Genomic DNA, 21,326 nt, shown 5'->3' on the forward strand with positions numbered 1-21,326 from the left:
TAAAGACACCATCTACCAACAGCTTGGTTTATCTGGGAAAACACTGGACAAAAAAGAGCTAAGTTTCGGTCGCAGCTTTCACTTGCAAACTATGTAAAACTGGGTAGGTCAATCTTTCTAGGCCTCATTTTTCTCATTTCTAGAAAGAACACAATACTACTAATAATACTAGTTTCCTAGCCACCGAATTTTCTAAGCCATAAAACCATAAAATGCAAATGCAAATAGAGGTAACCCCACTTTTTGAAGTCCATGTTACAGCACTTCACTTTTACAAAGACCTACCCTGGTACCTATTTTTGCTAACTGAAGCAAATCCGAAGAGGATTTTTGTTTTTATGAAAATAGGTAAAAATAGTGTTAAGTGTTTGTTGTATTTGGGGCCCTTGAAGAGACAGAACACATCCCAAGCACAGGAACAAATGCCCCGCCCAGCTCCTTCCCGAGGAACCACCCAGCATCGCAGCACCAAGCTGCCACAGGCCTAAACTGTGTCTATGAACATCTGTGCTTTGTACCGATTTATTTTGTGCATGCATTAGCTAGATGTATCTTAAGATATCAGAAAATCCTACGAGAGGTTATACCCTGAGCCTGGGAATGCTCAAAAAATTTTCCACATAATTAATGGTAAGTGCTTCTCCACTTTATGCCATTTCAGCTTTTGAAAGGTTTCATAGGAGCACTCTACTTTTGCAGAGCAGGAGAAACCTTTTATTATTATTTTTTTTTATTTAAACACTTGACCTCAAAACTAGGTTGTCAATGCAGTTAGCAAAAGGAGCACTTGTTTGGAGCACTTGACAGGAGACCTAGAATCCTGTTTTGATCCCATAATTAAAACTAAGCAGGCTTATGAATTTGAGCAAGTTATTTAAGTTTGTATCTTAGCATCCTACTGAGGAATCACAAATATTCTCCTTTAACTATACAAGGGATGTTATGAGAATTGAATGAGATATTAAGTTAGGATGTACCAATAAAATAAAAAGTGATGATTATCAATAGGTACATTTTGGCAATGCTTTCTTTTGTTCCACAGCTCATCCATCTCAGAATCTCGACATCTATGACAGCTATTGGCAGCAAGGCTGAATGTTTTATAGACACCAATTCCCAAAGTGAGCGTATCCACCATGTGAAGAGTTGAGCACATCCTCCTGGGATAGTTAAAGGTCCTTAGTTGCTTCTCCCAGCCTCTCAGGTAGCAGCAAACAGGATGAGTGAAGGGCCAATGCTACCCCAAGCAGTAGAAGGTCTTTTAATTCTCTAAAACTAATGACCCAAGGTCACAACCAATTATCTTTATCTCAAAGGTTTTGCATCCATTTTCCAAAATGCCTGGTACCACTCCAAACATTCACTGTGAAAGGCCATGAACAACAAAAGTGGAAGGAAAAGAAAAAAGAATAAAGATTTCTACAGCAATTACCACTGCACAGAATCTTCCATAATGATACATCGCTCCCAAATACAAAGATACACTGATATTTAGATGGCCAAACAACAAGAAGAAAGTGTTAACAACTTGCTCTTCAGGATGCCTTCACACTTCTTTGGGCTCAAGAATACCCATATTTTATTCAAAACTTTGATATTTAAGTCATGTACACTAAAAGCAATAGTCTACTTTCCCAATATGTACCCTAAGAAATATTTGTTCTAAGGAATGTTAAATGGTTATTCAGTAAAAGGGTTAAGAGATCTGGAAAACACCACATTAAACAAAACAGATATACTGACTCTTAGTAAGGCTTCTTGCAAACTTTAAGGTGCTAGGTGCTAATGTGCATTATTAATCACCAATAGGTGACTAGAGCAGATATGATTTCCCAAACTTACTTGATCCTAAAATCCTCTACCCTGCCCTCAAGCAGATCCCAAGACAAGTGTTATTAAAAACACAACAACAAAACCCACAATACCCTAAAGGAAAGGCTAAATCAATTTCCCTAGTTATGAATTCTTTTTCCCCCCACAAAGATTTTTATTTACTTGAGAGAAAGCCCGCACAGAAGGAGAGGCAGAGGGAGATGCAGGTTCCCTGCTGAGCAGAGAGCCCAACATGGAGCCCTATCCCAGTAGGAATAAGCTACCCATGAATCTCATGAATTCCTTTTTTTCCACAGCTCTGGCTCACCAGTTCTCAATACAGTTTTGTGGGTTTTTCAAGGGAGAAAAGACTGCTGTCTGTCAGAAATATCTGCCAACAGATTTTCTGTACCTGGGCTCATTCAACTCAACAAGAGCTCCTAGGCACAGGAAAATACTGTTAACAGGAAACTAGATCTCTGAAGCAATGTGATAAGGTTCAGGGCAGGCTGCCCCAATATGCCACCCTCACATATTATTTTTAATTGAAGTTACTCAAGAAAGAGCTAGTGCAAGAAAGACACTCTGACCTTTCCTGTTATCCCGAAACCAAGAAATAAATTTCCCCATGTGAGAGGTAACCTCCCTGCACCTGGGAGATAGAAAGCATTCTTACTGTCAGAGATAGGCAATTCAAGGCAAAGAAGGCTATATAAATAAACCTTGTTATTTCTTCCATTAATTTGCTACCCCAAGCCCAAACATCTTTGTCTTTTTAACTCTTAACGGATTTATTGTTTCTTTGTCTCAAAGGTATAAAAGCTGCCTGCTTTGGTCACTTCTTTGAATCTCATATTTTGATGAGCTCCCATACATACAAAATTAAAATAATTTGTTTTTCTCCTGCTAATCTGCCTTGTGTCAATTTAATTATATCAAATCAGCCAAAGAACCTAGATGGGAAGAGAGGAAAAGTTTTCCTCCCCTACAAGTAATATGGAGTAAATGACTGATTTATGAGCAGTAATGGTATCATGTGAAGCTGGCCACAGCTCAATATCTTTCATAGCCTTTTCTACCAGGTCCTTCCCTGGATTTTTTGGTTCTCCACTTGAAAATACATTGAGGCTTACTATATACATTAGGCAAGGCAAAAGGTGAAGTAAGATGACAGGTAAGACCAAAGGACTTTTACAAAAGCTCATCCCTGGGACTGCTTAAGCCATTAATCCAAACTTTGAAAGCCAAACCCAAGAGCTGACCAGAGTGCCCCATGCAGTTTACACACAACTAAGAGCCCCCAAATTTTGCCTCTTCTGAAACTGAGAGTTTCAGCTAATTCCCTAGAGTCCACTATTTTTCAAAGGTTGCAAAATATAAACTATAAATGAAAATGTCTTATGAAAAAGCAGATACTATATATATGATGGCTCAAATCCCTACAGCTCCCCTTTTATAAGCCACTGGCTTATAAGTCACTTAGGGCACTGTTCCCATTTAGTTGGTTAACTCAAGGGAACTGGCTCCTCACAATAGTAGCACTTTTGGGTCATCCAACATTCATCAGAGTAGGTGTTAAAAAAATTTTTTGACACACCCATTAGGATGGTTATTATCCAAAAAATGGAAAATAACAAATAGAGGATGTTGAGGAGGATGTGGAAAAACTGGAACCCTTGTGCAATGCTGGTAGGAATGCAAAGTGGTGGAGCTAGGAATCTTTAGCAGTTCCACACGAAGTTATACATCCAGAAATTCCACATCTGCATACATAACCAAAAGAATTAGCAGGGACTCAAACAGATACATGCACGCCCATATTCACAGCTATGTTATTCACAATCTTCAGAAGGTGGAAACAACCCTAGCGTCCATCAACAGATGAATGGATAAACAAAATATAGTAATTCATGCAAGGGAATATTATTCAGCCATAAAAAGGAGTGAAATTCTGATTATGGATGACCTTTAAAAACATTACACTGAGTGGGGCGCCTGGGTGGCTCAGTGGGTTAAAGCCTCTGCCTTCGGCTCAGGTCATGATCCCAGGGTCTTGGGATCAAGCCCTGCATTGGGCTCTCTGCTCAGCAGGGAGCCTGCTTCCTCCTCTCACTCTCTCTCTCTCTCTGTGTGCCTCTCTGCCTACTTGTGATCTCTGTCAAATAAATAAATAAAATCTTGAAAAAAAAAAACCAGAAAAATTATATTGAGTGAAATAAACCTGACACAAAAGGACAAATATTACATGATGCAACTCAAGTGAGGTACAAGAAGAATAGGCAAATTCATGGAACAGAAAGTAGAATAGACACCAGGAGAGTTACTGTTTAAAGGGCAGAGTTTTCTGTTTAGAATCTGCCTAGGATTCTGTAAGATGAGGAAAGTGTTCTAGAAATAGATACACAAGACTGTACATTTAAAAATGGTTTAAATGGAAAAATTTGTTCCACAATGAAAGGTATTTTAAAAAATTTTTGAGGGAAGAAATACCAACACATTTATACCATTATGTAATTCATATACTATGGTTTATTTTGATCTTTCCTAATCTTTGTTGGTTCATGCTCATTTCTTTCATGTGTGCAGAGTTCCTGGTTTTTTTTTTTTTTTTTTTCTCTGTTGTCTTTAAACTGTACGAGATCCACAGTTCTAAGATGTGGTAACTGTCCTGAACCCTTAACTTAAATAAGTCCTTTCTCCTGACGTTTAATCCCCAAGCAAAGATGAAAGAAAGGGAAGAAAGGGAAAGTTCGGGAGGAAGGACCACTGACTTGGTAATTTAAGTTTATACATCCCATATATATATATACCCCGTGAGGTTCCCGTTTGGCAAGAAAGACAGTCAGTTTGCCCAAGCTCCTTTTCAAACCAGGACCCAGCATTCACATTCTATCCATCCTGCCATACTTCATTTGTTCCACTCAACAATTCCTCTCCTTTTGAAAACGACGCAGTAGGGATGCCTGGGTGGCTCAGTGGGTTAAAGCCTCTGCCTTCAGCTCGGTCATGATCCCAGGGTCTTGGGATTGAGCCCTGCATCGGGCTCTCTGCTCAGCAGGGAGACTGTCCGCGCCCCCACCCCCCCATCTGCCTGCCTCGCTGCCTACTTGGGATCTGTCTCTCTGTCAAATAAATAAATAAAATCTTTTAAAAAAGAAAACTGTGCAGCAAAATAGTGAACAAAACAGTTCTACTGAAAACAGTTCTTCAGATGTTTACTGAATCAAGCCAATACCTGCTTCATGGCACAGCAGAAATCAGAGATCCGCAAACTCCCAAACCACAGAGGAAACATATGCTGCTCATGCAACAAACACACTGGGTAAATGGTGGGTGCCACATTCTCCCTTTATTATGTGATATACAGTCTGTGAACACACCTTCAGGTGAATCCCTACTTTCTACCCTTCAACAGCAGTTCTCTGGATCCAGAATATAGATAACAGGTAAGGACACTTCTAACTAGATGATTATAGTTTATGTTTGGAATTACCAGCAAACGACACCCATTATTTATTTTCCAAACCCTGCTACTGATGGTCCTGAAGAAAAGAGGAGGCTAAAAAGAGAAAATACCTGTCTTTTCCCTCAGAAAATATTTCTTTTCCCTCAAAGAAAACATCATTTTCCTAACCAAGTAGTACTCATTGTGACCCTATAAGCAGATATGATCCTTTTATCATACTGCTTTGTACACTCTTTATCCCTGGATCAATCCAATAGTACCCTTTTATCCTCACACTCAGAGTTTTTTAAAAATGTGGGGGTTGAGAGGTAGGTTTGCCACAAACATTTCATTAAACAAAATTATTTTACTAAGAATCCTGAGGAGCTAAGAAAAGATACTAAACCTGAAAAATAGCTCTCCTTAGAATGTACCTTTGGAGGAAGACACAAGACCTCTCAAAATTTTATTCCATTCCTTTCCAAAGGCTTCTGCTGAACTTTAACCTTTTGCCTACAGAGAAACATATGGGATCTTCATTTTAAAAACCCTTTGGGAACCAAAAAGACCATTAAAGTAGGTGTCTGGATCAATGTGAGCTGAGCAGGAGGAGCTACTTTTTATTTCTGAAAACTTATCAATTACAAGGTATTAGGGGCTTTCTGCAGCATTGATATCTGTTGATCAAGTTGTTCAGAGCACAAGAGTGAGAGCATGGGACAGTTTTAGATAGAACCAAATAATGTATTTCTAACCCCAGCCATACTTGGTTACCACTGGCAATAAAATATTCACAGATTATATTTGTATCACTGTTTATAGACTACAAAGGCATTGCTATGCCTTGTCATTTGGTAAAACAACTCGGTAAAGTAGTTAGGGTATTAGCATCACGGCTCTCCACTACCATCCGTCCAACCACTTTTATATTAATAGAAAAAGTTCAACAAGGATAACAGATTTGAGGTCATTCAGCAAATGTCTCTGTGCAAACCCATCATTATAGAGACCACCTCTACTTGCAGTACCTTTTCTCCAGAAGGCTCCCAAGTCTGCATCTTCAGTCTAAACACATGAATGCAAGAGCCTTGCCATCTGAGAACCAGGTATTCCCCATGTTCATTCACATTCCATGACCTTAGACACATACAACATGCCACCTCCCTCTTCAAACATTTCCATTCTGTCTGTACTATCATCATTCTCAGACATCCAGACATGGAATGCTGATCTCAACACTGACTCTTTTCTTTCTCCCCCCCAGTTCTCTGTTAAATCATGCCAGTTCTCTTTAACAAAGATATACTGACAACTTACCTGTACTCAGCACACACGCATCTGTTTGTCTTTGCCCTTCCCATTTTCTCAACACTTTACTTGAGCCTCACCATTTTATATTTACCATTCTAATAGTTGCCCTAAAGATCTTCCTGTCGCCATCCCCCCTCTCTCAAGTTCTTATGTTCTATTTTCTCCCTAAACCACCACTTGGTATTAGCGCCATACTCATGATAAGAGTTTCTCTCAGAAACTCCCAAACATTTCTTGCATAATCAAAATACTTAGACACAATGAAACTATCTTTCCAATCTCATCTTCCACTACTCTTCTATAACACTAATACTTGGTTGATCTTACAATTTCACCAAATCTTTGAGGTACTTAAAATCACATTTTCCTCCACTCAGAATTTCCAAAAGTGAGGCTCTGGTCTTTCATGCCTTTGCTCACGTGGTTTTTCTTTTCCTCCTCCCTAATTCCTTGTCTCCACTACTAGACTGTAAGGTCTTTTGAGAACAACCATTATATCATTCCTCTCTGTTTCATTAGCGCCAGAAGCAATGCCTTGCTCAGCAGAGGCATCCACACAAGAGTTGACAATGAATGGGAAATGCCCTAAGACCACAGGTTCTTCAGAGGTGCAACTTTATGCATATACAAAGAGGACACTGCAAGTCAGTCAGTCAGTCATATATATACAGCTGACCCTTGGATAACAGGTTTGAACAATGTGGGTCCACTTGCACGTGAATTTTTTTCAATAAGTACAGTATTAGTAATGTACATGTATGTTCTCTTCCTTATGATTTAATATTTTCTTTAGCTTACTTTATTGTAAGAATACACAATCAAAATATGTGTTAACTGTTTATGTTCTCCACAGGCTTCTGGTTAACAGAAGGCTATTGGTAGTTATACACAAGAGTTTAAACTGCATGGGGGGAGACGGATGGTTGGTGCCCCCTAACCCCCATGATGTTCAAAGGTCAACTGTATGTTTATCATCTTTTATGTGCTCTGAATTTATCTAATAAGTTAGCTTGTTAATTTGAGTCTAGAACCACTATAGTATCATATAACAGAAATACTTAAAATTGTACTCCTGAATTTCCTTTTACACTTCCAGGAAAAGTATTATTTGAATTTCAGTCGATTCTGAAGACCAGAGAGAATTCTTGTCTAGTGAGGAGAGAGTAGAAGAAGGAGTAGGGTCAATATTTATTTAAACCAACTGAATCCAGGCACTGGACTGATACAGGTTACACTGTTCTTTCTCTCCCCACCCCCATTTTAATTAAGACAAAATATTTTATGCAGATTAAACACTGAAATTTAAAGAATCATTTAGTTTTCTGAGCTGTTCAGCAGAAATCTACAAAATGTAAAAAGGGAACAGGATTAAAGGCAGCAGCATAGAAACAGATAGTGGTGCAGGCAAACACATTTGAGCCATACCGTAAGATTCCAGGGGAACAGCTGCCCCAAGACACTCTGGACATATCCTAACAACTTCAGCACTCCGGTGATCAGAGACCTAGGCTCTTCCTCAAACTCTGTCTCCTCCCTCCTTTCCCAATTTGACACTTTTCAAAAGTACCAAGAATATACACAATTTTGAAATCCTCCTCAAATTCCTTCCTATTATGCAAAATGGGCTACACCACTGGCACAGGACTATAGAACAGCTGGTACAGAGGTTTAGAGGTTTTGGCATAAGGCTACAAAGAGGTTGTAAATACAGTTTTGCAATCATTTATTTCAACATTGAAAAAGGTTGGCTGCCTCTTTGGCTCTACTCCTCCTATAGGCTTGCTCTGTGATTCAAGATAAAAGGTTCTGCTTTATGAGTATTTGGAATTTTACTCCAGATTCTTACTTGCCTTCTTTTATTTGTAAATACAAGAATTCCCTGTCTTACTTTACAGGGATTTTGTGATTCACAATAATATGTGCCCTGACACAAAACAGATACTCAATAAATAGTGGTATTTTTTTTATCCTAAGATTCCTTTCTTGTTATATAAGATGTTCCTGGAGTGTTGCAGCTACTGAAAGTATAAACCCGAACTCAACTCAGAATCCTAGATTTTCTAAATTCCACACTTAATTATCACAAAAACCCAACTGCTTGGAACTAGGGTAAGTAAGGGTTCTGCAGGCAACACAGGTCATTTAACATCCCTGCCTTGGCTTCATGAGGGTCAACGTCAATTATCTGGTTTAGTCAGCAAAAATAATCTTTCGATTCACAAAGTAATTCATAAGCTTCAAACTAGTTATCTCTGTACACAATTGGAACTGACAAGTAGGGGCATCTGGCTGGTTCAGTCCATGGAGCAGGGGACTCTAGATCTCAGGTTCTGAGTTCAAGCCCCACACTCGGTGCAGAAATTACTTAAAAAAAAAAAAAATCTTACACCACACACGAAAATAGACTCAAAATGGATGAAGGACCTCAATGTGCGAAAGGAATCCATCAAAATCCTTGAGGAGAACACAGGCAGCAACCTCTTCGACCTCAGCCGCAGCAACATCTTCCTAGGAACATCACCAAAGGCAAGGGAAGCAAGGGCAAAAATGAACTATTGGGATTTCATCAAGATCAAAAGCTTTTGCACAGCAAAAAAAACAGTTAACAAAACTAAGAGACAACTGACAGAATGGGAGAAGGTATTTGCAAACGACATATCAGATAAAGGGCTAGTGTCCAAAATCTATAAAGAACTTAGGAAACTCAACACCCAAAGAACAAATAATCCAATCAAGAAATGGGCAGAGGACATGAACAGACATTTCTGCAAAGAAGACATCCACATGGCCAACAGACACGTGAAAAAGTGCTCCATATCACTCGGCATCAGGGAAATACAAATCAAAACCACAATGAGATATCACCTCACACCAGTCAGAACGGCTAAAATCAACAAGTCAGGAAATGACAGATGCTGGCGAGGATGCGGAAAAAGGGGAACCCTCCTACACTGTTGGTGGGAATGCAAGCTGGTGCAACCACTCTGGAAAACAGCATGGAGGTTCCTCAAAATGTTGAAAATAGAACTGCCCTATGACCCAGCAATTGCACTACTGGGTATTTACCCTAAAGATACAAACGCAGTGATCCAAAGGGGCACGTGCACCCGAATGTTTATAGCAGCAATGTCCACAATAGCCAAACTATGGAAAGAACCTAGATGTCCATCAACAGATGAATGGATCAAGAAGATGTGGTATATATACACAATGGAATACTATGCAGCCATCAAAAGAAATGAAATCTTGCCATTTGCGACAACATGGAACTAGAGCGTATCATGCTTAGCGAAATAAGTCAAGCGGAGAAACAACTATCATATGATCTCCCTGATATGAGAAAGTGGTGATGCAACATGGGGGCTTAAGTGAGTAGGAGAAGAATCAATGAAACAAGATGGGATTGGGAGGGAGACAAACCATAAGTGACTCTTAATCTCACAAAACAAACTGAGGGTTGCTGGGAGGAGGGGGGTTGGGAGAAGGAGGGTGGGGTTATGGACATTGGGGAGGGTATGTGCTTTGGTGAGTGCTGTGAAGTGTGTAAACCTGGTAATTCACAGACCTGTACCCCTGGGGATAAAAATATGTGTTTATAAAAAATTAAAAATTAAAAAAAAATTTTTTTGCTAAGTAAATTATAAGAGGAAAGGGTTTCTTCAGAGAGATTATTGCTCTAATTGTTCAAACAATTACATATAGCTTATCTCTCTTTTTTTTAAAAGATTTTATTTACCTGAGAGAGAGACAGTGAGAGAGAACATGAAAGGGGAGAAGGTCAGAGGGAGAAGCAGGCTCCCCACGGAGCTGGGAGCCCGATGTGGGATTCAATCCCAGGACTCTGGGATCATGACCTGAGCTAAAGACAGCTGCTTAACCAACTGAGCCACCCAGGCACCCTCTCTTTTTTAAACTTAGTTATACTGGCTTTACCAGATATGCTGGGTAACACAAAGAAATGGACCTACACAAAATTTATCTTTATATCCGTAACACCTTACACAGTTTCTAATTAATACAAATACACAGTTTATACTACACTTGTCTCAACAGGATTTAGAATAAACCAAAGGAGACAGACTACCCCAAGTGCTGGGAAAACATAACCATGCATGATCTGTACTATCAGAGAAGTACAAAGAGTAACAAGAACCTGATCCCACCCTGCATCAGACATTTAGAATTATTATATCACTCCTAGTAGAGGAAAGAATAAAGTTTGTTTATAAAATTCATTAGTTTTTTAACTTAGGAGTCTGGACAACCAGCAAGTCATTATGCTAAGCCATTAGGTAGCAAAGTCCCAATAAGATCACTCTACCAGGACTATATACATTTTAAAAGGAAATACAAAGTTAACTGAGGATTTAAACTAAAAGCCTCAAACTGGACTGCAGCCACAAATCAATGCCTACATATGGGTTTTGTTGGGCTCATTCACTGGTGTTTTTAAAAAATTAAATTTTAACTGCCAGCATTTAAATTGGAAATTTCATATAAGATTTGAGTCCTGTTAACAAATGCCACTCTATTGGAGAGGAAAAAAAAAATCATTGGGTACATATTCCCAGCAAGATCACTTGAATCACTTGAACTGAAACAAATTATCCCTTTAAACTGGCCTGTGCTCCCCAGCTTGCTCCACTCTCTACCCAGTTCCATTTCACAGATGAGGGCCTAAGCCAACAGGTGTCTAAGCTGACAGATGAGGCGCTGTTAAAACCACAGCACTAGCAAAAAGCCTGTTTGTGAATACAGTTAACTTCAGGACTTTCACTGGACCTCCAAATAAAAGACAGTTAACGGTAAGAGAAGTATTTAAAAGACCTGTACACGAAGGTTCAAAATAGCTTTATTCACAAGGGCCGAGTATCTGGAAGCAAATCCAAAATGGACGGACGGATTTTGGGATCCATGCACTAACAAGTACCCAAATGATACTCGAAATGACATGAAATCTCAAAAACATTATTAACATTAAAAAGTAATCAGACTCAAAAGACAAATCATTCTATGACTGCACTTAAATGAAATTTCAGGAAAGACAAATGTACAGTAATAGGAAGTAAATCAGTGACTGGGGCAAGGGGTGAAGCAGGGTCAATGAGGGAACTTTTTGCGGTGATGGGAATGTTCAATATCATGACTGTAGAGGTAGTCAGATGACTGCACAAATTTTTCAAAACTGAAAAGTTAGGTAAATTTTCGCTTATGTCAGTTATACCTCAGTAAAGCTGAGGTGTTTAGAAAACACTATAGAGTACTACCATTTCTACCTGCTAAGTTTGGGAAAGTTTCAGGAAAATATAAGATTTGAATTGAGTCTTATTGTAGAACAATTTAAAGGTGTATTAAGTGGAAAACACTGCATATAAGTGGTCATATTCTGCACTGTAGCCTATGAGAAATGGCATCTCTGAATACAAAGGAAAATGTTTCATAAAAGGAAATTCACAGAGACGGCTAATTAGTACTTGGAAAGGTATCAAAACCAAGTTGATCTTACAAGATTTCCCAAAAGGGAATCAACTCAGACATATGTTGCTGTTCAAATGCAAGGAAGCAGATAGTGTTAAAAAATGTTTTTATTTTTAAATGAAGCAAAATGAAGAGGAAAAGTAAGAGTCAAGGGATGCCTGGGTGGCTCAGTTGGTTAGGCATCTGCCTTCGGCTCAGGTCAGGATCCTGGGGTCCTAGGTTCGAGTCCCGCATCAGGCTCCTTGTTCAGTGGGGAGCCTGCTTCTCCCTCTGCCTCCTGCTCTCCTTGCTTGTGCATGCTCTCCCTCTCTGACAAATAATAAATAAAATCTTAAAAAATAATGAAAAAAGTAAGAGTTAAAAAAAGGGGGGAAAGAAACCCAAAGGGAATATCAGAAGGGATGGAAGCAAGGTGATGAAATAAAGGTCAGGGACACATTATGTCAGAATAATAGGTATCTTGGTACTGAGAGATTACAAGAGAGAAGAGAGGTGTGTCAGACCTTGATGAAGGACTAAAAGAAAAACCAAAAACTATGGGGAAAGAGACCATCTAATCGAAGTCAGACCCACAGAGTAAAGGAACCAGACACTTGACAGTGTTGAGCAGACCTAGGAGAAATAGAGAACAAGAGGAAAACAAAAAAGCCCTTTCCTCCTAAGTCTCACCAAGTAGTCTTCTCCTCCTCTTCCGTCCATCCCCTCTCCATGGCCCTGTCCTAGGTGAAGCCTTCTCATATCCAAGCCCACCCCACACATCACATACATCTTTTATTTTTTAAGTACACTTTATGCCCAATGTGGGGCTCAAACTCATGACCCTGAGATCAAGAGTCACATGCTCTAACTGTACCAGCCAGGCGCCCCGCATATACCTTTTATACCTTCTTGACTGGACTAGAATGCTTCCTTCACTGGTTTTCAAAACCGAGTTTAAATGAACATTTCCTGTGAAGCTTCTCCACAACTTTCCTCCAACTTTCTAAGGCAGAGTTAGTAGTTCCTCTCCGTGTTTTCAGAACATGTTGTTCTAAAAATTACCCTAATGTTAAAATGTAAAGTCTTCTTTCCTCTAGTAGTCTACAGGCAATTCTAGTAAAGGATTCACCAGTAAAAATGAAAACCCTTACTAAGAAGCATTTCACAAAACCGTAAAGTCCTTTTACAAGCAAGAAATTTTTACATCTTATACAACACAAGTAGGAAGCTAGAAGCCTTGCTGTTTAAAGGAATTCTATATTGAATCTTTTGAACAAGAATACAGGCACCCTACCCCTAGTTTCTCCCCATATCATCAAGGACCTTTCCTTAAAGTTTTATTTTTATAATGCTTTAAGTTTCGGCTGAATGGCAAAAATATAACAGAGAAGGCAAACTGCATCAGGGATAGTATGCAGCAGTCAAATAAGAAAATTCCTCTCTAAAATAAAAACAAAAGCACCTTAAACTCCCAAAGGCAGAACATTATATACTAAAGAAAATAAGTGTGCAAGAATCTGAAGAAAGCTGGAGGACACAAAATCAGCAAGCTCCTAGTGCTTTCATGGGAAACTGCCAACATCAACAACACCCAAAGATAAGTAAAACGTGACTTTGTAACAAAAGATGTAAAAGTAGGTTTGGTGTTAAAAGGACAGAACAGCAGGATGAAAATAGAGTTGCTGGGAATTAGTGGGAAGATAGGTGATTTAAAAAGTTGTTTGGGCGGGCGCCTGGGTGGCTCAGTGAATTAAAGCCTCTACCCTCAACTCAGGTCATGATCCTAGGGTCCTGGGATGGAGCCCCATATTGGGTCCTCCTCCCTCTGCCTGCTTCTCTACCTACTTGTGATCTCCGTCTGTCAAATAAATAAATAAAATCTTAAAAAAAAAAGTTGTTTGGGGAGGAGAGTTTCAAGATAGATTTTGGGAGAAAGGTCATGAACTGGTGAAAAAGCACACAAGCCTTGGCCAGCAACACAATGGGATAGTACTGCAGTCACCAAGTCCCACTGCAGTCCCCTGCAACAAACTCTCTCCATGACTAGCCCTCTCCATGTCACCCCTCCCTGGGCTGAATCAGACTTATTAACAAGAATGATTTTACAGTACTTCCCCAAGATGACAAACACTGCTATACAAATAATTGTCACAAACTCTAAGAAATAAGAGGTTTCAATCATATTTGCCAAACACCCAGAGATCCAAGTGTGCCAAGAGCTAATGACAAATCTAAAGAAAAAGTGCAGGTTGTGTGTGTGTGTGTGGGGGGCATGCTTAGAAGGAATATTCAACAAGTCTAAATAATAGAATGTATCTGAAAAAAATTAACAAAAGAATTCAAGGGATTTTTAAACATCATCAAAATAGCTTTTCCATAAACTTTCTCAAAAGAAAAGGGTCAATTTTTAAATGAAGGCTTTTTGTTTCAGCAGATGGTGATTAATTCCTCCCTTCCAACTAAGTCCAACATCTCTACTAATAGTAGACTGACTTACTACCTTCCAGATAAGGAGTTTTTAGCAATGCAACTTATTTATTGAGGACGTTCAGAAACACTAAAAGGGGTCAGGCACAGAGTGAGGCACTGGGGATATAAAAATAAAGAGGCAGACTCTGAGCTCAAGTTGCTCACCAGGCAGGTTAACATAAATGGGTAAATACTGTACTGTGGAACAAGTGCTAATAAAGGTAAACTGAGAGGTCATTAAACTATGAAAACAAATAAACTCAATAGAGATTTGAGAAGTGGTTCTAATCAGCCAGAAATATTGGCATAGTCAAACTACAAGAAGTTGTGAATACAATAACTGACAATTTCCCAGTATCCCACTGAGATAGAAAACATCATTAATCTCTCCCATTACAAATTAATAAACGGAATTACCCACAGTCACCCAGCCAAATAGTAGGCTAACTAGAACTAGAAACACAATTACAGGCCACATGATGCTTTTCCATTTTAAGATGTCAATATATTCTCCTTTCTCAACTGTCAGGAATGCGCTTAAAACCCAGTTCGAGTCAACAAAACTGGAGAAATACTACACAGAAACAAAGCAAAAGCTACCCATGAAAAAATTAAGTATTTGCCTATGTAATATTTTTAGGGTTTTAGCATCTCCACTTCAGTGGGCACTTAGCACTACTTCACATTTTCCAAGGAAAGGGAGGGGTAGCAACCTGTATCTTTTGGGTTCTTGTCTGAAAAAGTATTCTACCCTATATAGGTAATTCTACAAACATCTCAGGCAATGGCACCATGGGTATGGCTTCCAAATTAACTGCATGATATATCAAAGAACTCAGAGAGTTAACTTGACTAACATCTCTTCGAACAGCTGTGAACAGTTTTGTTAGGAATCATACACTAAATGCCACTTTAAGACCTCAGTAAGACTATACCCTTGACTATATTAAGGTTCTTAGGTATCATAATCTTAAAAAGCAAAAAACTTTTCAATGAGAATGCATCTCTAAGATAAAAAGGACTTAACATTCCAACATTTGCTTTAAAACGTTTTTTTCAGGGGCACCTGGGTGGCTCAGTGGGTTAAGCATCTGACTATTGATATCCACTCAGGTCCTGATCTCAGGCTCACATGCTCAAGCCCCGTATTGGGCTCCACACTGAACGTGGAGCCTACTTTAAAAAACTAAAAACATAAAAGTGTTTTTTTTCAGGAAAACATCTATTTGCAAATTAAATAAAAATGCAGACTACAGTGCTGCCTTTTGCTTTTATTCTAAAAATTCTTCAGGGCAAGAGATAATGTATATTCTGCAAGTGCTCAAATTACTAGCTGAAGTGCATGTTTATATATTCTGCAGTATCTTTACATCTAAGTAATTAAAACCCAGTGACTGATGTCTTAGGACAGGGGTTGATAAACAAATTACAACCTTCAACCACAGCCAGTTCTTGTAAATAAATTTTATTAGAATACAGCCCCAAACATATTATCTATGGTTGTTTTCATGCTACAATTTGCAGAGCTGAGACAGAGACTACATGGCCCACAAACCTAAATATTTACTATCTGACCGTGAACAGAAATAGTCTTGCCGACCCCTATCTTAGAATCATCAGACTAACAACCAGACAAAATATATCTAGCTTAAGAGTTTATCTAGCCTGTTAGATGAACTGCTGAATACAATGAAAGAGAATTTTTCTCCCAAACAACCAAGTCAAAACCCACAGGAAAACAAACCTCTGCTGATTAATTCCAAGTCATAAAATTGTCAATCCTGACTACAAACTATATTTAAAAGCAAACAGTGGATTTAGTTTAACTCTTTTCAAAACTGTGCTACAATAATAAACATACAAACTCATTGTTCTTTCACGGTCACTTGTATTGTTAACCACCACCAGGGAACCATACAAGTTATTCTCTCAGTCTTTAAACGGGCATCCAAAAACCCACACAGAGTGAACTAGTAAACCAAGTAGGACACACAGTCTTTCTAAGGGTCTGTTTTCATTTGTCCAGACAGGGAAGGGATGGTTAAGAGGAACATCCAAAATCTCTCCTCCTGGATGTATTTAGTCTCTTCTATGCTTACTAGCCTAAAAATTCCAAAGCTGATATATGTCATATAAAAGAATTACACCCAAGTAACTCACATCGGCTCTATTTGCCATTCTTACTTTATTCTTTAAAGTAAGCGGTAGACGCAATGTGGTGCTTGAACTCAGAACCCGAGATCAAGAGCGGCATATCCCACTACCAACTGAGCTAGCCAGGTTCCTCTCTCTTTGCCATTCTTAAGAAAAATCAATAAATAATAAACTAATACTTTTATTTGCTGTAAAAGTTATATTTAAGAACTGAAGTCTATTAAAAAACCAGGGATTATATTTTTACATATCATTCTTAACAGAACTGACTCAAGCATGTCAAAACAATACAGAAATCGACAAATCATTTATTTACCAATTATTATTTTTCCTCTGGTTAACAAAATAGGAGATAATGCAAATTCCTGAATAAACACAGTCAACTCCTGAATGGCCTCTGCAGGATACCCGACGTGCTTAACCAAAGTGCATCAATAAAAGCCTGGTACCCTTGACAATACCAGCGCAGTCACAGGTTGTAAGGTTATGCTAACATAAATCAAGCATTTAATAATGTTGACAGGAGCCAAAATGATCAGAAAACAAAGTAAAATAAATGATTTTCTAATTACTCATACCATTTCCCCCTTCATCTCTGGTGTTTTCCCAGCTATTTTGGATGAAAAGAGAATGGGAAAAAAAATATTTAAAAGTACAATCAAGTGACAACCAGTTTACCACAGATTACCAGATTTACATAAAAACCATATTTTCTGCTTTTTAAAAAGAAATGTCTGTTTTTGATCCTATTCCTCACCTGCAGGATATTCACAAGACAAAGTCCTAAAGAACCTTCAAATCTAAGTAATTTTCTCAAGGCTCAGTTTTCTTATGAACTTGACTCACGTGAGCTACAAATTTACGTAAGCAGGAGGGACAAATTACTACTAGGACTAGGACTAGAAAGTGCGGGGCAATCTTTAGAAGGTACCCTGACGAAAAAAATGGAAACCCCACCCAGCTCTTAACTTTCTCGGCTTTTTCTAGTCCCGGTTTTCTGTGCAAAATCCAGAAAAGCAGAACTTCCTCCTCACTGTCTGCCTCTATGTGAGGCCTTGTGCCGAAATTCAGACCGCTAGCTATTCAAGCACCTCCTTAACGTAGTCTTAAAGCTCGAGTCCGCTCAGAAACAGCAAAAAGGTTTGCTTTCTTGGGTTAGAGGAGAGCAATTACAGGGTTTGGCGGCCGTGTTTGTCAGGAAGGGTAGGGCCGAGAAAGAGGGAGAATCCAGAGATTGAGCTCCATCTAGACCCAGGAACCACCCCCAGGGGCGGCTAGACTGCCCTCGGTACTTCCCTGCCTCCTCTGCTCGGGAGGGGAGAGCGGTGGGTCGGGGTCTGGCTCCCCTGAGCTACTTCCTGGTCCGATTGGACTCGCCTTCTGACACCCGAAACGCCCCCGGCCCGGCTCCCTCGCCCTTTGCCCTGTCTCCTCCCCTCTCAGTGACCCACCACCACCGGTCCCCTCCCATCTAACATGGCCGCCCCACCCGGCCCACCCCCGGCACAGCCTAACAAATTGGGGGGCCCGAGGCACCGCCTCCCCCACGTCCATTGGTGCAGCGCCTTCATCCGCCTGTCCCATTGGACGACGCGGCCTGCCACTCCGCGCTGAAGGCTCCGCCTACGAGCCGCTTCAAGCTGCTTTGAGAAGACATATAAACAAATCCCGGAGGGAGGCCCCTCTCGCCCGTCCCTGGGGCGGAGACGGGAAGGGGGAGCGGCTACCCCAGAGACACCCCTGCCTGGATCTCCCCCAACCCCCAGCCAGCGTTTCCTTGTCTCCTGCCTGCCCAGTTCCAACCTTCGCGGCCCCGGCCCTTCCTCACACGCCCCTCTCTCTCCTCCCCCGCCAGCCTCGCCTCCCCTCCCTTCTCCGGCCCCTCCCACCCGCTCGCTTCTCTGACAGGCCGGTAGCCGGCAGCCCCGGCCCCAGGCTCGGAGGCAGCAGTTAAGGGCCGGGCGGCCTGGCAGGGCAGACGCCTGGCGTTGCCCACCCGTGGCCTAGCCTGCCGCCCACCCGTGGGTCCTCTCTACAGCCGCGCTGCGCTTTTATATAACCGTCCCGGGCCGGGGTGGGGGAGGGGAACCGGAGACCCCGTGACCTGCAGGAGGCAGCCTGAGGCCCGCGCGCCCCCAGACTCGGCCCTGGTCCCAGCTGCCCCGCGCCCGCCCGGCTCAGAGCCCCGGCGCTGCTGCCTCGTAGGCCAGCGGCCCTCCTCCGCCCCCTGCCCGGCTAGTCCCCCAGCCCAGGCCCCTGCAGGCTCCGGGCGGAAAGCAGCAGAGCTCACCTGTGGGTGTGGGGGCGGCTCAAGGGCTGGGTCCGGTTCCGCTGCAGGGGCCGCGGCCCCTCTCCATGCTGCCTCGGTTTGTTTTGTTTATGTCCTTCCTGACGGGTTCCCGGAAATCGCGTGACTCGCCCCCCTCACGTGGGCCGCGGCGAGGAGGAGGAGGGAGGCGGGGGCCCGCCGGCCTCCGGCCAATCGGGAGGCGTTCCGCAATCCGGCCAATCAGGAGCTGGTCCCGGCTGGGCACCCCTGTCACATGACACCGGAGGGGCGGATTACCGGGAAAAACCAGGAAGAGGGGGCGGAGCGGGGGCTCGGCGCCTGCCACTGCAGCGTGGGCGTGGGCCGTCTTTGATACAGAGCCACACTCACGTTTGTAAGGGAGGTTCGTTTACAAAAACTCTCCCATGCAGCATTTAATCTGATCTCACAACTGCACGGTGAGGCCCGAAGTGTCGTATACCAGTTTATATTTACCTTTATGCCCATTTGCATTTACATTCTAAGTTAGTTAAACTCACGGGAACCGAGGGCACTGACTTAAGAGAGGGATTGCATCAACTTTGTTTTATGTATGTCTTCCACATTTGAACCTCTTAATTCGCTGAGACTGACCTTGCCTTCAGTCATTCGTTCATTCAACTAGTATTTATTGCGTACGTAAGCCTGAGAAACGGGGATCGATCAGATTGCGTTCACCTTTAAGAGAAAGAATACCTGTACACTACTGTACAAACAATGCTACCAGAAGCGCCTAGCAAACCTTCATAACACATGTGCCCGAGGTTTCCTTGTGCTCCCTAATCCTGTTAATAACAGCAACCTTCTGCTACCGAACGTGTACTATGTAGTGGGCTCATCATCTCATTTAGTTAATCTTACAGGTACACTCAATGGTAACATGACGATTTTTGCAGATGGGGAAATTAAGGCTCATAGGGATTACTCGCTCCGGGTCAGGAAGCTAGTAAATGAACCATCCGGGCCCAGAACCCAGGTCTGTTGCCACAGCCTGTGCTCCCAGCCTGCTCTTTATACTTCTTAAAGGCACAGAATTTATCTTTTGAGCACAGAACAGAAATAATGACTTTAGTAAGCATGAAGAAAGTTGGATTAGAGCACAGAAATGCTTGGCCAGATTCCCTAAGGATGCCAGTTTTCTCAAAAGGAGTGACTGCCTTAGAAATTGTTGCTCTCCTTTGCACGATCTACGGAAGTAGTATAGTGTTAATGTCAAAACCATGGACTTTGGAATTAGAACACTTCTAAAGATCATAGGTTTCAAGAGGGCAGAGATTAGCCCTGCTGTTTCTCTTCTGCCTTTCATGCCTGCCACATAGGCAATCATTAAATACTGGTCAAATAACAGCCTGGATATGAATCTTTGCTCTACCACGTGTTAACCAGCACAAATTATTTAACTTCCGTAAGGCTCCTCTGTAAGTAACTCATGGGGTTGATTTGAGAATCGAGTGGAAATTTTCATATAAAGCACTTACCCCAGTGTGTCACCTATAGTGGGCATTTAATGAATGGTAGTATTATTAGATTGTTTCAAAGACATCATTTAGAAGACATACTGTAAGCTAAATAGCAAGTAAGGATAATTCTAGACTGTACCAGTTTAACTGCCACTAAAATACTACTTAGGTAAACAGTATTAATAGGTGGTTATATGTAGATACCTAAGGGGAAAATAAAGTAATTCCCACCTCTGCATCCTTCAAAATTCCTTAGGGTCTCAGCACCCAGTGAAGGAGTATTTTCCCTACTGCACAGGAAGTAGCAAGATTATCATTATTTTCTTTTTTAAGTCTAACATACCACATTCTAATTTTCCATATCGACTGGAGTTTAAAATTGAAACACCAAAAGAAAAACTGGCTTGGGAAGTTTGAGCCAGTGTCCTCTTACTCGTTCATATTCAATTCTTGCATTAAATCCCCATGGGATACCATACCAATGATCCTTTCTCATAATACCTTGTTTGGAAAAACTCCAGCAGGCGGCTAGCTCTTCAACTGTTCCACTGCCCTTTCGACGGTCATTTTCATACTTCTGCTGGGCAACAGTCCACTTGGGTCAAGGAGCAGCCTGATTCTTCTAACACGTGGCTCTGCCATTGAAGGAGCTTACTAGTGAATTATGTTGGATTCCCGCCTTTGCATCTTCCCTTGTCTCAGAAAGGACAGTGTTATCTAATGGAGACCTTCCCATCATGGTTAATGACCATATTCTGTTCTGAAGTGAATGAAATCACTGACTACTAATTCATTTGTTTCTCTGGGTTTTATTCTGCCAGATTGTGCCAAAGTCAAAACTGGCAGGGAACTAGGACTGTGGAATAGCACTGGCTTGAGGTACAGGAGCTCTTCTTGTTCTAGCCACAAA

At 41.2% G+C, this 21,326-nt stretch overlaps 1 protein-coding gene across 5 annotated transcripts in view; it reads right to left on the minus strand.

Annotated features, from left to right (window-relative positions):
* CREBRF (CREB3 regulatory factor) overlaps positions 1-19,075 on the minus strand; it is a 56,088-nt gene extending 37,013 nt beyond the window's left edge. For 3 of the 5 annotated variants that reach the window (XM_082726095.1, XM_082726091.1, XM_082726092.1), the window contains exon 1: positions 18,939-19,075. The gene's annotated coding sequence lies outside the window, so the exon portion shown is untranslated. Of the gene's footprint in view, positions 1-17,405; positions 18,092-18,938 lie in introns of those variants that run through there. The other 2 variants (XM_082726094.1, XM_082726093.1) reach the window with 1 other exon arrangement.
* Positions 19,076-21,326: the final 2,251 nt, after the last annotated feature.

This window comes from Mustela nivalis (assembly GCF_964662115.1).
Source record: "Mustela nivalis genome assembly, chromosome: 3".
Taxonomy (NCBI): Eukaryota; Metazoa; Chordata; class Mammalia; order Carnivora; family Mustelidae; genus Mustela; species Mustela nivalis.